Source organism: Stenella coeruleoalba (assembly GCF_951394435.1).
Source record: "Stenella coeruleoalba genome assembly, contig: scaffold_184, whole genome shotgun sequence".
In the NCBI taxonomy this organism is placed as follows: Eukaryota; Metazoa; Chordata; class Mammalia; order Artiodactyla; family Delphinidae; genus Stenella; species Stenella coeruleoalba.
Window position 1 is genome coordinate 547151 of NW_027646312.1, and position 15237 is coordinate 562387.

The 15237-nt window shown below is 43.7% G+C and overlaps 1 long non-coding RNA gene across 8 annotated transcripts in view; it reads left to right on the forward strand.

The window, feature by feature from the left end:
• LOC307181178 overlaps window positions 1-13185 on the forward strand; it is a 523312-nt gene extending 510127 nt beyond the window's left edge. For all 8 annotated transcript variants that reach the window (XR_013826074.1, XR_013826075.1, XR_013826076.1 and 5 more), the window contains one exon: window positions 13118-13185. This is a non-coding gene — a long non-coding RNA (uncharacterized lncRNA). The remainder of the gene's footprint in view (window positions 1-13117) is intronic.
• Window positions 13186-15237: the final 2052 nt, after the last annotated feature.

Here is a 15237-nt window from a genome sequence, read left to right on the forward strand (position 1 = left end):
TTCTTGTGACCTGGCCGCAACACCGCAGGATGGCTTCAGGCCCTAATCTGGTTCCGGCCCAGCATGCTGAGCCTTTGGTTAATTCCTCTTCCTGGTGGGAAATGAGAGTTAAATTTGCCCGTCCAGACACCTCCAGCTAGCCTCTCATTGGTTCTCGCTATTCCTGTTCATCTTCCGCAGAAATTGCAAACTGGGCCAAACAGGATGTTAAAGGGACTGACTCTCCAAGTGGGGAGAGTGTTAGTAAAGCGTCTGGAATGTTGCACCCGAGTACCAGGGGAGGAAAACTGAGACATATTTGAACACGTCTCCCGATCACATGGTTGATCATACTCTAGGTTCCACATGCATGTTTTAGCTGAAGGAAGAATACCTTAAACCTGGGTAGTTGAAACCCGTGGAATGGGTACCATGCAATATGACTTCAAAGGGTCTTCATTTGCTCACCGAACCTCTCCAATCCTATCACTGCTGCGTTTATGCCCCTGTACACATGCTTGATTCTCTTTCGGAGACATAGCAATCCATAGGTTTTAAGATACTTACTAGTCAGGTACATTCTTAGGCGTTTAATATGGGGTGTTGAGTCCATTTCGTTGAGCGAGGAGTAGCTCTTGTCTATTCCATATTTGGCTTAAGGAACTTTATCTGTGCTCATTTCAATCTCTGGTTTTATGCAGCACCCCAACTCACCTTTAACCTTAAGCAAGAATAAGTTGGTTTTCTAAATTTGAGATCCTGTTCTGTTCTGTAATTCAGTTCCTGTGTAGCCAAGTTTACATTCCGTGTATTACTGATATCTTATGATGTTTCTTTTTCTGTGTGACTTATTTCAGTTAGAATCATCATACCTGAATCCACTCATTGTGCTGCTAAGGGCCTGATGACACAGATTTCATTGCTGAGTGATATTGCTTTGTAAGTAAATACCACAACTTCTTTATCCATTTTTCACTTTCTGCGATGTTGAACTTGTACTGTAAACGAGGTTCTTGTAAACAGAGCCGTTCCAAACTTTGGGGTGGCTGTGTCTTTTTGATTTTAATTTCCCTAAGCTATAGGACCATAAGTGGCAGTGCCCTAGGCTCTGTTGCTTTGTTTTTTAGATGTTTCAGGAAACACCATACACTCCTCCCAAGTGTCTGTTGGCAATTTACATCCCGCCCATCAGCATAACAAGGCTCCCAGTTCTCCATGGCCTGTCCTGCCTTTCTGGATTTTACACTTTTTTCAGATGGCCCTTTTGACCGGGGGGAAGTGAGACTTCATTGTAGTGCAGATTTCCTTTGCAAGCTTGCTTGGTTGGCCAAAAAGTGCGTATGCGTTTTTTCCTGAATATATTCAGGAAAAAACGCATACGCCCTTTTTGGCCAAGTGCATCATTGTGGACGTTCTGCCTCTTTTCCTATGCTTTCAATGCAATTCCAGTCTACCTCTTGAAATCGGTGTCCTGCAATTCTGCCCGGCTTTCAAGTCCTCTTGGCAGCCTTACTTCAGTCTATTTTTGGACGATAGCTGTCATTTATAACTCTGCAGGTTTGTGAATTACAGTGCCCCTGAGCTCCTTTCTTCAACTCGCTTTCTTGTGACCTGGCCGCAACACCGCAGGATGGCTTCAGGCCCTAATCTGGTTCCGGCCCGGCATGCTGAGCCTTTGGTTAATTCCTCTTCCTGGTGGGAAATGAGAGTTAAATTTGCCCGTCCAGACACCTCCAGCTAGCCTCTCATTGGTTCTCGCTATTCCTGTTCATCTTCCGCAGAAATTGCAAACTGGGCCAAACAGGAGGTTAAAGGGACTGACTCTCCAAGTGGGGAGAGTGTTAGTAAAGCGTCTGGAATGTTGCACCCGAGTACCAGGGGAGGAAAACTGAGACATATTTAAACACGTCTCCCGATCACATGGTTGATCATACTCTAGGTTCCACATGCATGTTTTAGCTGAAGGAAGAATACCTTAAAACTGGGTAGTTGAAACCCGTGGAATGGGTACCATGCAATATGACTTCAAAGGGTCTTCATTTGCTCACCGCACCTCTCCAATCCTATCAATGCTGCGTTTATGCCCCTGTACACATGCTTGATTCTCTTTCGGAGACATAGCAATCCATAGGTTTTAAGATACTTACTAGTCAGGTACATTCTTAGGCGTTTAATATGGGGTTTTGAGTCCATTTCGTTGAGCAAGGAGTAGCTCTTGTCTATTCCATATTTGGCTTAAGGAACTTTATCTGTGCTCATTTCAATCTCTGGTTTTATGCAGCACCCCAACTCACCGTTACTCTTAAGCAAGCATAAGTTGTTTTTCTAAATTTGAGACCGTGTTCTGTTCTGTAATTCAGTTCCTGTGTAGCCAAGTTTCCATTCCGTGTATTACTGATATCTTATGATGTTTCTTTTTCTGTGTGACTTATTTCAGTTAGAATCATCATACCTGAATCCACTCATTGTGCTGCTAAGGGCCTGATGACACAGATTTCATTGCTGAGTGATATTGCTTTGTAAGTAAATACCACAACTTCTTTATCCATTTTTCACTTTCTGCGATGTTGAACTTGTACTGTAAACGAGGTTCTTGTAAACAAAGCCGTTCCAAACTTTGGGGTGGCTGTGTCTTTTTGATTTTAATTTCCCTAAGCTATAGGACCATAAGTGGCAGTGCCCTAGGCTCTGTTGCTTTGTTTTTTAGATGTTTCAGGAAACACCATACACTTCTCCCGAGTGGTTGTTGGCAATTTACATCCCGCCCATCAGCATAACAAGGTTCCCAGTTCTCCATGGCCTGTCCTGCCTTTCTGGATTTTACACTTTTTTCAGATGGCCCTTTTGACCGGGGGGAAGTGAGACTTCATTGTAGTGCATATTTCCTTTGCAAGCTTGCTTGGTTGGCCAAAAAGGGCGTATGCGTTTTTTCCTGAATATATTCAGGAAAAAACGCATACGCCCTTTTTGGCCAAGTGCATCATTGTGGACGTTCTGCCTCTTTTCCTATGCTTTCAATGCAATTCCAGTCTACCTCCTGAAATCGGTTTCCTGCAATTCTGCCCCGCTTTCAAGTCCTCTTGGCAGCCTTACTTCAGTCTATTTTTGGACGATAGCTGTCATTTATAACTCTGCAGGTTTGTGAATTACAGTGCCCCTGAGCTCCTTTCTTCAACTCGCTTTCTTTTGAGCTGGCCGCAACACCGCAGGATGGCTTCAGGCCCTAATCTGGTTCCGGTACGGCACGCTGAGCCTTTGGTTATTTCCTCTTCCTGGTGGGAAATGAGAGTTAAATTTGCCCGTCCAGACACCTCCAGCTAGTCTCTCATTGGTTCTCGCTATTCCTGTTCATCTTCCGCAGAAATTGCAAACTGGGCCAAACAGGAGGTTAAAGGCGCTGACTCTCCAAGTGGGGAGAGTGTTAGTAAAGCGTCTGGAATGTTGCACCCGAGTTCCAGGGGAGGAAAACTGAGACATATTTGAACACGTCTCCCGATCATATGGTTGATCATACTCTAGGTTCCACATGCATGTTTTAGCTGAAGGAAGAATACCTTAAACCTGGGTAGTTGAAACCCGTGGAATGGGTACCATGCAATATGACTTCAAAGGGTCTTCATTTGCTCACCGAACCTCTCCAATCCTATCACTGCTGCATTTATGCCCCTGTACACATGCTTGATTCTCTTTCGGAGACATAGCAATCCATAGGTTTTAAGATACTTACTAGTCAGGTACATTCTTAGGCATTTAATATGCGGTGTTGAGTCCATTTCGTTGAGCAAGGAGTAGCTCTTGTCTATTCCATATTTGGCTTAAGGAACTTTATCTGTGCTCATTTCAATCTCTGGTTTTATACAGCACCCCAACTCACCTTTACCCTTAAGCAAGCATAAGTTGTTTTTCTAAATTTGAGACCCTGTTCTGTTCTGTAATTCAGTTCCTGTGTAGCCAAGTTTACATTCCGTGTATTACTGATATCTTATGATGTTTCTTTTTCTGTGTGACTTATTTCAGTTAGAATCATCATACCTGAATCCACTCATTGTGCTGCTAAGGGCCTGATGACATAGATTTCATTGCTGAGTGATATTGCTTTGTAAGTGAATACCACAACTTCTTTATCCATTTTTCACTTTCTGCGATGTTGAACTTGTACTGTAAACGAGGTTCTTGTAAACAGAGCCGTTCCAAACTTTGGGGTGGCTGTGTCTTTTTGATTTTAATTTCCCTAAGCTATAGAACCATAAGTGGAAGTGCCCTAGGTTCTGTTGCTTTGTTTTTTAGATGTTTCAGGAAACACCATACACTTCTCCCGAGTGGTTGTTGGCAATTTACATCCCGCCCATCAGCATAACAAGGCTCCCAGTTCTCCATGGCCTGTCCTGCCTTTCTGGATTTTACACTTTTTTCAGATGGCCCTTTTGACCGGGGGGAAGTGAGACTTCATTGTAGTGCAGATTTCCTTTGCAAGCTTGCTTGGTTGGCCAAAAAGGGCGTATGCGTTTTTTCCTGAATATATTCAGGAAAAAACGCATACGCCCTTTGTGGCCAAGTGCATCATTGTGGACGTTCTGCCTCTTTTCCTATGCTTTCAATGCAATTCCAGTCTACCTCCTGAAATCGGTTTCCTGCAATTCTGCCCCGCTTTCAAGTCCTCTTGGCAGCCTTACTTCAGTCTATTTTGGATGATAGCTGTCATTTATAACTCTGCAGGTTTGTGAATTACAGTGCCCCTGAGCTCCTTTCTTCAACTTGCTTTCTTGTGACCTGGCCGCAACACCGCAGGATGGCTTCAGGCCCTAATCTGGTTCCGGCATGGCACGCTGAGCCTTTGGTTATTTCCTTTTCCTGGTGGGAAATGAGAGTTAAATTTGCCCGTCCAGACACCTCCAGCTAGTCTCTCATTGGTTCTCGCTATTCCTGTTCATCTTCCGCAAAAATTGCAAACTGGGCCAAACAGGAGGTTAAAGGCGCTGACTCTCCAAGTGGGGAGAGTGTTAGTAAAGCGTCTGGAATGTTGCACCAGAGTACCAGGGGAGGAAAACTGAGACATATTTGAACACGTCTCCCGTTCACATGGTTGATCATACTTGGGTTCCACATGCATGTTTTAGCTGAAGGAAGAATACCTTAAACCTGGAGAGTTGAGACCCGTGTAATGGGTACCATGCAATATGACTTCAAAGGGTCTTCATTTGCTCACCGAACCTCTCCAATCCTATCACTGCTGCGTTTATGCCCCTGTACACATGCTTGATTCTCTTTCGGAGACATAGCAATCCATAGGTTTTAAGATACTTACTAGTCAGGTACATTCTTAGGCGTTTAATATGCGGTGTTGAGTCCATTTCGTTGAGCAAGGAGTAGCTCTTGTCTATTCCATATTTGGCTTAAGGAACTTTATCTGTGCTCATTTCAATCTCTGGTTTTATGCAGCAACCCAACTCACCTTTCCCCTTAAGCAAGCATAAGTTGGTTTTCTAAATTTGAGAACCTGTTCTGTTTTGGAATTCAGTTCCTGTGTAGCCAAGTTTACATTCCGTGTATTAGTGATATCTTATGATGTTTCTTTTTCTGTGTGACTTATTTCAGTTAGAATCATCGTACCTGAATCTACTCATTATGCTGCTACGGGCCTGATGACATAGATTTCATTGCTGAGTGACACTGCATTGTACGTAAGTACCACAAGTTCTTTATCCATTTTTCACTTTCTGGGATGTTGAACTTGTACTGTAAACGAGGTTCTTGTAAACAGAGCCGTTCCAAACTTTGGGGTGGCTGTGTCTTTTTGATTTTAATTTCCCTAAGCTGTAGGACCATAAGTGGAAGTGCCCTAGGCTCTGTTGCTTTGTTTTTTAGATGTTTCAGGAAACACCATACACTTCTCCCAAGTGTCTGTTGGCAATTTACATCCCGTCCATCAGCATAACAAGGCTCCCAGTTCTCAATGGCCTGTTGCCTTTCTGGATTTTACACTTTTTTCAGATGGCCCTTTTGACCGTGGGGAAGTGAGACTTCATTGTAGTGCAGATTTCCTTTGCAAGCTTGCTTGGTTGGCCAAAAAGGGCGTATGCGTTTTTTCCTGAATATATTCAGGAAAAAACGCATACGCCCTTTTTGGCCAAGTGCATCATTGTGGACGTTCTGCCTCTTTTCCTATGCTTTCAATGCAATTCCAGTCTACCTCCTGAAATCGGTTTCCTGCAATTCTGCCCCGCTTTCAAGTCCTCTTGGCAGCCTTACTTCAGTCTATTTTTGGACGATAGCTGTCATTTATAACTCTGCAGGTTTGTGAATTACAGTGCCCCTGAGCTCCTTTCTTCAACTCGCTTTCTTGTGACCTGGCCGCAACACCGCAGGATGGCTTCAGGCCCTAATCTGGTTCCGGTACGGAACGCTGAGCCTTTGGTTATTTCCTCTTCCTGTTGCGAAATGAGAGTTAAATTTGCCCGTCCAGACACCTCCAGCTAGCCTCTCATTGGTTCCCGCTCTTCCTGTTTATCTTCCGCAGAAATTGCAAACTGTGCCAAACAGGAGGTTAAAGGCGCTGACTCTCCAAGTGGGGAGAGTGTTAGTAAAGCGTCTGGAATGTTGCACCCGAGTACCACGGGAGGAAAACTGAGACATATTTGAACACGTCTCCCGATCACATGGTTGATCATACTCTGGGTTCCACATGCATGTTTTAGCTGAAGGAAGAATACCTAAAACCTGGGTAGTTGAAACCCGTGGAATGGGTACCATGCAATATGACTTCAAAGGGTCTTCATTTGCTCACCGAACCTCTCCAATCCTATCACTGCTGCATTTATGCCCCTGTACACATGCTTGATTCTCTTTCGGAGACATAGCAATCCATAGGTTTTAAGATACTTACTAGTCAGGTACATTCTTAGGCGTTTAATATGCGGTGTTGAGTCCATTTCTTTGAGCAAGGAGTAGCTCTTGTCTATTCCATATTTGACTTAAGGAACTTTATCTGTGCTCATTTCAATCTCTGGTTTTATTCAGCACCCCAACTCACCTTTCCCCTTAAGCAAGCATAAGTTGGTTTTCTAAATTTGAGACCCTGTTCTGTTCTGTAATTCAGTTCCTGTGTAGCCAAGTTTCCATTCCGTGTATTACTGATATCTTATGATGTTTCTTTTTCTGTGTGACTTACTTCAGTTAGAATCATCATACCTGAATCCACTAATTGTGCTGCTAAGGGCCTGATGACACAGATTTCATTGCTGAGTGATATTGCTTTGTAAGTAAATACCACAACTTCTTTATCCATTTTTCACTTTCTGCGATGTTGAACTTGTACTGTAAACGAGGTTCTTGTAAACAGAGCCGTTCCAAACTTTGGGGTGGCTGTGTCTTTTTGATTTTAATTTCCCTAAGCTATAGGACCATAAGTGGAAGTGCCCTAGGTTCTGTTGCTTTGTTTTTTAGATGTTTCAGGAAACACCATACACTTCTCCCGAGTGGTTGTTGGCAATTTACATCCCGCCCATCAGCATAACAAGGCTCCCAGTTCTCCATGGCCTGTCCTGCCTTTCTGGATTTCAGATGGCCCTTTTGACCGGGGGGAAGTGAGACTTCATTGTAGTGCAGATTTCCTTTGCAAGCTTGCTTGGTTGGCCAAAAAGGGCGTATGCGTTTTTTCCTGAATATATTCAGGAAAAAACGCATACGCCCTTTTTGGCCAAGTTCATCATTGTGGACGTTCTGCCTCTTTTCCTATGCTTTCAATGCAATTCCAGTCTACCTCCTGAAATCGGTTTCCTGCAATTCTGCCCCGCTTTCAAGTCCTCTTGGCAGCCTTACTTCAGTCTATTTTTGGACGATAGCTGTCATTTATAACTCTGCAGGATTGTGAATTACAGTGCCCCTGAGCTCCTTTCTTCAACTCGCTTTCTTTTGAGCTGGCCGCCACACCGCAGGATGGCTTGAGGCCCAAATCTGGTTCCGGTACGGCACGCTGAGCCTTTGGTTATTTCCTCTTCCTGTTGGGAAATGAGAGTTAAATTTGCCCGTCCAGACACCTCCAGCTAGCCTCTCATTGGTTCTCGCTATTCCTGTTCATCTTCCGCAGAAATTGCAAACTGGGCCAAACAGGAGGTTAAAGGCGCTGACTCTCCAAGTGGGGATAGTGTTAGTAAAGCGTCTGGAATGTTGCACCCGAGTTCCAGGGGAGGAAAACTGAGACATATTTGAACACGTCTCCCGATCACATGGTTGATCATACTCTAGGTTCCACATGCATGTTTTAGCTGAAGGAAGAATACCTTAAACCTGGGTAGTTGAAACCCGTGGAATGGGTACCATGCAATATGACTTCAAAGGGTCTTCATTTGCTCACCGAACCTCTCCAATCCTATCAGTGCTGCGTTTATGCCCCTGTACACATGCTTGATTCTCTTTTGGAGACATAGCAATCCATAGGTTTTACAATACTTACTAGTCAGGTACATTCTTAGGCGTTTAATATGCGGTGTTGAGTCCATTTCGTTGAGCAAGGAGTAGCTCTTGTCTATTCCATATTTGACTTAAGGAACTTTATCTGTGCTCATTTGAATCTCTGGTTTTATGCAGCACCCCAACTCACCTTTACCCTTAAGCAAGCATAAGTTGGTTTTCTAAATTTGAGACCCTGTTCTGTTCTGTAATTCAGTTCCTGTGTAGCCAAGTTTACATTCCGTGTATTACTGATATCTTATGATGTTTCTTTTTCTGTGTGACTTATTTCAGTTACAATCATCATACCTGAATCCACTCATTGTGATGCTAAGGGCCTGATGACATAGATTTCATTGCTGAGTGATATTGCTTTGTAAGTAAATACCACAACTTCTTTATCCATTTTTCACTTTCTGCGATGTTGAACTTGTACTGTAAACGAGGTTCTTGTAAACAGAGGCGTCCCAAACTTTGGGGTGGCTGTGTCTTTTTGATTTTAATTTCCCTAAGCTATAGGACCATAAGCGGCAGTGCCCTAGGCTCTGTTGCTTTGTTTTTTAGATGTTTCAGGAAACACCATACACTTCTCCCGAGTGTCTGTTGGCAATTTACATCCCGCCCATCAGCATAACAAGGCTCCCAGTTCTCCATGGCCTGTCCTGCCTTTCTGGATTTTACACTTTTTTCAGATGGCCCTTTTGACCGGGGGGAAGTGAGACTTCATTGTAGTGCAGATTTCCTTTGCAAGCTTGCTTGGTTGGCCAAAAAGTGCGTATGCGTTTTTTCCTGAATATATTCAGGAATAATCTGCCCGTCCAGACACCTCCAGCTAGCCTCTCATTGGTTCTCGCTATTCCTGTTCATCTTCCGCAGAAATTGCAAACTGGGCCGAACAGGAGGTTAAAGGCGCTGACTCTCCAAGTGGGGAGAGTGTTAGTAAAGCGTCTGGAATGTTGCACCCGAGTACCAGGGGAGGAAAACTGAGACATATTTGAACACGTCTCCCGTTCACATGGTTGATCATACTTGGGTTCCACATGCATGTTTTAGCTGAAGGAAGAATACCTTAAACCTGGAGAGTTGAGACCCGTGTAATGGGTACCATGCAATATGACTTCAAAGGGTCTTCATTTGCTCACCGAACCTCTCCAATCCTATCACTGCTGCGTTTATGCCCCTGTACACATGCTTGATTCTCTTTTGGAGACATAGCAATCCATAGGTTTTACGATACTTACTAGTCAGGTACATTCTTAGGCGTTTAATATGCGGTGTTGAGTCCATTTCGTTGAGCAAGGAGTAGCTCTTGTCTATTCCATATTTGACTTAAGGAACTTTATCTGTGCTCATTTCAATCTCTGGTTTTATGCAGCACCCCAACTCACCTTTACCCTTAAGCAAGCATAAGTTGGTTTTCTAAATTTGAGACCCTGTTCTGTTCTGTAATTCAGTTCCTGTGTAGCCAAGTTTACATTCTGTGTATTACTGATATCTTATGATGTTTTTTTTCTGTGTGACTTATTTCAGTTAGAATCATCATACCTGAATCCACTCATTGTGATGCTAAGGGCCTGATGACATAGATTTCATTGCTGAGTGATATTGCTTTGTAAGTAAATACCACAACTTCTTTATCCATTTTTCACTTTCTGCGATGTTGAACTTGTACTGTAAACGAGGTTCTTGTAAACAGAGGCGTCCCAAACTTTGGGGTGGCTGTGTCTTTTTGATTTTAATTTCCCTAAGCTATAGGACCATAAGTGGCAGTGCCCTAGGCTCTGTTGCTTTGTTTTTTAGATGTTTCAGGAAACACCATACACTTCTCCCAAGTGTCTGTTGGCAATTTACATCCCGCCCATCAGCATAACAAGGCTCCCAGTTCTCCATGGCCTGTCCTGCCTTTCTGGATTTTACACTTTTTTCAGATGGCTCTTTTGACCGGGGGGAAGTGAGACTTCATTGTAGTGCAGATTTCCTTTGCAAGTTTGCTTGGTTGGCCAAAAAGGGCGTATGCGTTTTTTCCTGAATATATTCAGGAAAAAACGCATACGCCCTTTTTGGCCAAGTGCATCATTGTGGACGTTCTGCCTCTTTTCCTATGCTTTCAATGCAATTCCAGTCTACCTCCTGAAATCGGTTTCCTGCAATTCTGCCCCGCTTTCAAGTCCTCTTGGCAGCCTTACTTCAGTCTATTTTTGGACGATAGCTGTCATTTATAACTCTGCAGGTTTGTGAATTACAGTGCCCCTGAGCTCCTTTCTTCAACTCGCTTTCTTGTGACCTGGCCGCAACACCGCAGGATGGCTTCAGGCCCTAATCTGGTTCCGGCCCGGCACACTGAGCCTTTGGTTAATTCCTCTTCCTGGTGGGAAATGAGAGTTAAATTTGCCCGTCCAGACACCTCCAGCTAGCCTCTCATTTGTTCTCACTATTCCTGTTCATCTTCCGCAGAAATTGCAAACTGGGCCAAACAGGAGGTTAAAGGGACTGACTCTCCAAGTGGGGAGAGTGTTAGTAAAGCGTCTGGAATGTTGCACCCGAGTACCAGGGGAGGAAAACTGAGACATATTTGAACACGTCTCCCGATCACATGGTTGATCATACTCTAGGTTCCACATGCATGTTTTAGCTGAAGGAAGAATACCTTAAACCTGGGTAGTTGAAACCCGTGTAATGGGTACCATGCAATATGACTTCAAAGGGTCTTCATTTGCTCACCGAACCTCTCCAATCCTATCACTGCTGCGTTTATGCCCCTGTACACATGCTTGATTCTCTTTTGGAGACATAGCAATCCATAGGTTTTAAGATACTTACAAGTCAGGTACATTCTTAGGCGTTTAATATGCGGTGTTGAGTCCATTTCGTTGAGCAAGGAGTAGCTCTTGTCTATTCCATATTTGGCTTAAGGAACTTTATCTGTGCTCATTCCAATCTCTGGTTTTATGCAGCACCCCAACTCACCTTTACCCTTAAGCAAGCATAAGTTGTTTTTCTAAATTTGAGACGCTGTTCTGTTCTGTAATTCAGTTCCTGTGTAGCCAAGTTTCCATTCCGTGTATTACTGATATCTTATGATGTTTCTTTTTCTGTGTGACTTATTTCAGTTAGAATCATCATACCTGAATCCACTCATTGTGATGCTAAGGGCCTGATGACATAGATTTCATTGCTGAGTGATATTGGTTTGTAAGTAAATACCACAACTTCTTTATCCATTTTTCACTTTCTGCGATGTTGAACTTGTACTGTAAACGAGGTTCTTGTAAACAGAGGCGTCCCAAACTTTGGGGTGGCTGTGTCTTTTTGATTTTAATTTCCCTAAGCTATAGGACCATAAGTGGCAGTGCCCTAGGCTCTGTTGCTTTGTTTTTTAGATGTTTCAGGAAACACCATACACTTCTCCCAAGTGTCTGTTGGCAATTTACATCCCGCCCATCAGCATAACAAGGCTCCCAGTTCTCCATGGCCTGTCCTGCCTTTCTGGATTTTACACTTTTTCCAGATGGCCCTTTTGACCGGGGGGAAGTGAGACTTCATTGTAGTGCAGATTTCCTTTGCAAGCTTGCTTGGTTGGCCAAAAAGGGCGTATGCGTTTTTTCCTGAATATATTCAGGAAAAAACGCATACGCCCTTTTTGGCCAAGTGCATCATTGTGGACGTTCTGCCTCTTTTCCTATGCTTTCAATGCAATTCCAGTCTACCTCCTGAAATCGGTTTCCTGCAATTCTGCCCCGCTTTCAAGTCCTCTTGGCAGCCTTACTTCAGTCTATTTTTGGACGATAGCTGTCATTTATAACTCTGCAGGTTTGTGAATTACAGTGCCCCTGAGCTCCTTTCTTCAACTCGCTTTCTTGTGACCTGGCCGCAACACCGCAGGATGGCTTCAGGCCCTAATCTGGTTCCGGCCCGGCATGCTGAGCCTTTGGTTAATTCCTCTTCCTGGTGGGAAATGAGAGTTAAATTTGCCCGTCCAGACACCTCCAGCTAGCCTCTCATTGGTTCTCACTATTCCTGTTCATCTTCCGCAGAAATTGCAAACTGGGCCAAAGAGGAGGTTAAAGGGACTGACTCTCCAAGTGGGGAGAGTGTTAGTAAAGCGTCTGGAATGTTGCACCCGAGTACCAGGGGAGGAAAACTGAGACATATTTGAACACGTCTCCCGATCACATGGTTGATCATACTCTAGGTTCCACATGCATGTTTTAGCTGAAGGAAGAATACCTTAAACCTGGGTAGTTGAAACCCGTGTAATGGGTACCATGCAATATGACTTCAAAGGGTCTTCATTTGCTCACCGAACCTCTCCAATCCTATCACTGCTGCGTTTATGCCCCTGTACACATGCTTGATTCTCTTTTGGAGACATAGCAATCCATAGGTTTTAAGATACTTACAAGTCAGGTACATTCTTAGGCGTTTAATATGCGGTGTTGAGTCCATTTCGTTGAGCAAGGAGTAGCTCTTGTCTATTCCATATTTGGCTTAAGGAACTTTATCTGTGCTCATTCCAATCTCTGGTTATATGCAGCACCCCAACTCACCTTTACCCTTAAGCAAGCATAAGTTGTTTTTCTAAATTTGAGACCCTGTTCTGTTCTGTAATTCAGTTCCTGTGTAGCCAAGTTTCCATTCCGTGTATTACTGATATCTTATGATGTTTCTTTTTCTGTGTGACTTATTTCAGTTAGAATCATCATACCCGAATCCACTCATTGTGCTGCTAAGGGCCTGATGACATAGATTTCATTGCTGAGTGATATTGCTTTGTAAGTGAATACCACAACTTCTTTATCCATTTTTCACTTTCTGCGATGTTGAACTTGTACTGTAAACGAGGTTCTTGTAAACAGAGCCGTTCCAAACTTTGGGGTGGCTGTGTCTTTTTGATTTTAATTTCCCTAAGCTATAGGACCATAAGTGGAAGTGCCCTAGGCTCTGTTGCTTTGTTTTTTAGATGTTTCAGGAAACACCATACACTTCTCCCAAGTGTCTGTTGGCAATTTACATCCCGCCCATCAGCATAACAAGGTTCCCAGTTCTCAATGGCCTGTTGCCTTTCTGGATTTTACACTTTTTTCAGATGGCCCTTTTGACCGGGGGGAAGTGAGACTTCATTGTAGTGCAGATTTCCTTTGCAAGCTTGCTTGGTTGGCCAAAAAGGGCGTATGCGTTTTTTCCTGAATATATTCAGGAAAAAACGCATACGCCCTTTTTGGCCAAGTGCATCATTGTGGACGTTCTGCCTCTTTTCCTATGCTTTCAATGCAATTCCAGTCTACCTCCTGAAATCGGTTTCCTGCAATTCTGCCCCGCTTTCAAATCCTCTTGGCAGCCTTACTTCAGTCTATTTTTGGACGATAGCTGTCATTTATAACTCTGCAGGTTTGTGAATTACAGTGCCCCTGAGCTCCTTTCTTCAACTCGCTTTCTTGTGACCTGGCCGCAACACCGCAGGATGGCTTCAGGCCCTAATCTGTTTCCGGCCTGGCATGCTGAGCCTTTGGTTAATTCCTCTTCTTGGGGGGAAATGAGAGTTAAATTTGCCCGTCCAGACACCTCCAGCTAGCCTCTCATTGGTTCTCGCTATTCCTGTTCATCTTCCGCAGAAATTGCAAACTGGGCCAAACAGGAGGTTAAAGGCGCTGACTCTCCAAGTGGGGAGAGTGTTAGTAAAGCGTCTGGAATGTTGCACCCGAGTACCAGGGGAGGAAAACTGAGACATATTTGAACACGTCTCCCGTTCACATGGTTGATCATACTTGGGTTCCACATGCATGTTTTAGCTGAAGGAAGAATACCTTAAACCTGGAGAGTTGAGACCCGTGGAATGGGTACCATGCAATATGACTTCAAAGGGTCTTCATTTGCTCACCAAACCTCTCCAATCCTATCACTACTGCGTTTATGCCCCTGTACACATGCTTGATTCTCTTTCGGAGACATAGCAATCCATAGGTTTTACGATACTTACTAGTCAGGTACATTCTTAGGCGTTTAATATGCGGTGTTGAGTCCATTTCGTTGAGCAAGGAGTAGCTCTTGTCTATTCCATATTTGACTTAAGGAACTTTATCTGTGCTCATTTCAATCTCTGGTTTTATGCAGCACCCCAACTCACCTTTACCCTTAAGCAAGCATAAGTTGGTTTTCTAAATTTGAGACCCTGTTCTGTTCTGTAATTCAGTTCCTGTGTAGCCAAGTTTACATTCCGTGTATTACTGATATCTTATGATGTTTTTTTTCTGTGTGACTTATTTCAGTTAGAATCATCATACCTGAATCCACTCATTGAGATGCTAAGGGCCTGATGACATAGATTTCATTGCTGAGTGATATTGCTTTGTAAGTAAATACCACAACTTCTTTATCCATTTTTCACTTTCTGCGATGTTGAACTTGTACTGTAAACGAGGTTCTTGTAAACAGAGGCGTCCCAAACTTTGGGGTGGCTGTGTCTTTTTGATTTTAATTTCCCTAAGCTATAGGACCATAAGTGGCAGTGCCCTAGGCTCTGTTGCTTTGTTTTTTAGATGTTTCAGGAAACACCATACACTTCTCCCAAGTGTCTGTTGGCAATTTACATCCCGCCCATCAGCATAACAAGGCTCCCAGTTCTCCATGGCCTGTCCTGCCTTTCTGGATTTTACACTTTTTTCAGATGGCTCTTTTGACCGGGGGGAAGTGAGACTTCATTGTAGTGCAGATTTCCTTTGCAAGTTTGCTTGGTTGGCCAAAAAGGGCGTATGCGTTTTTTCCTGAATATATTCAGGAAAAAACGCATACGCCCTTTTTGGCCAAGTGCAT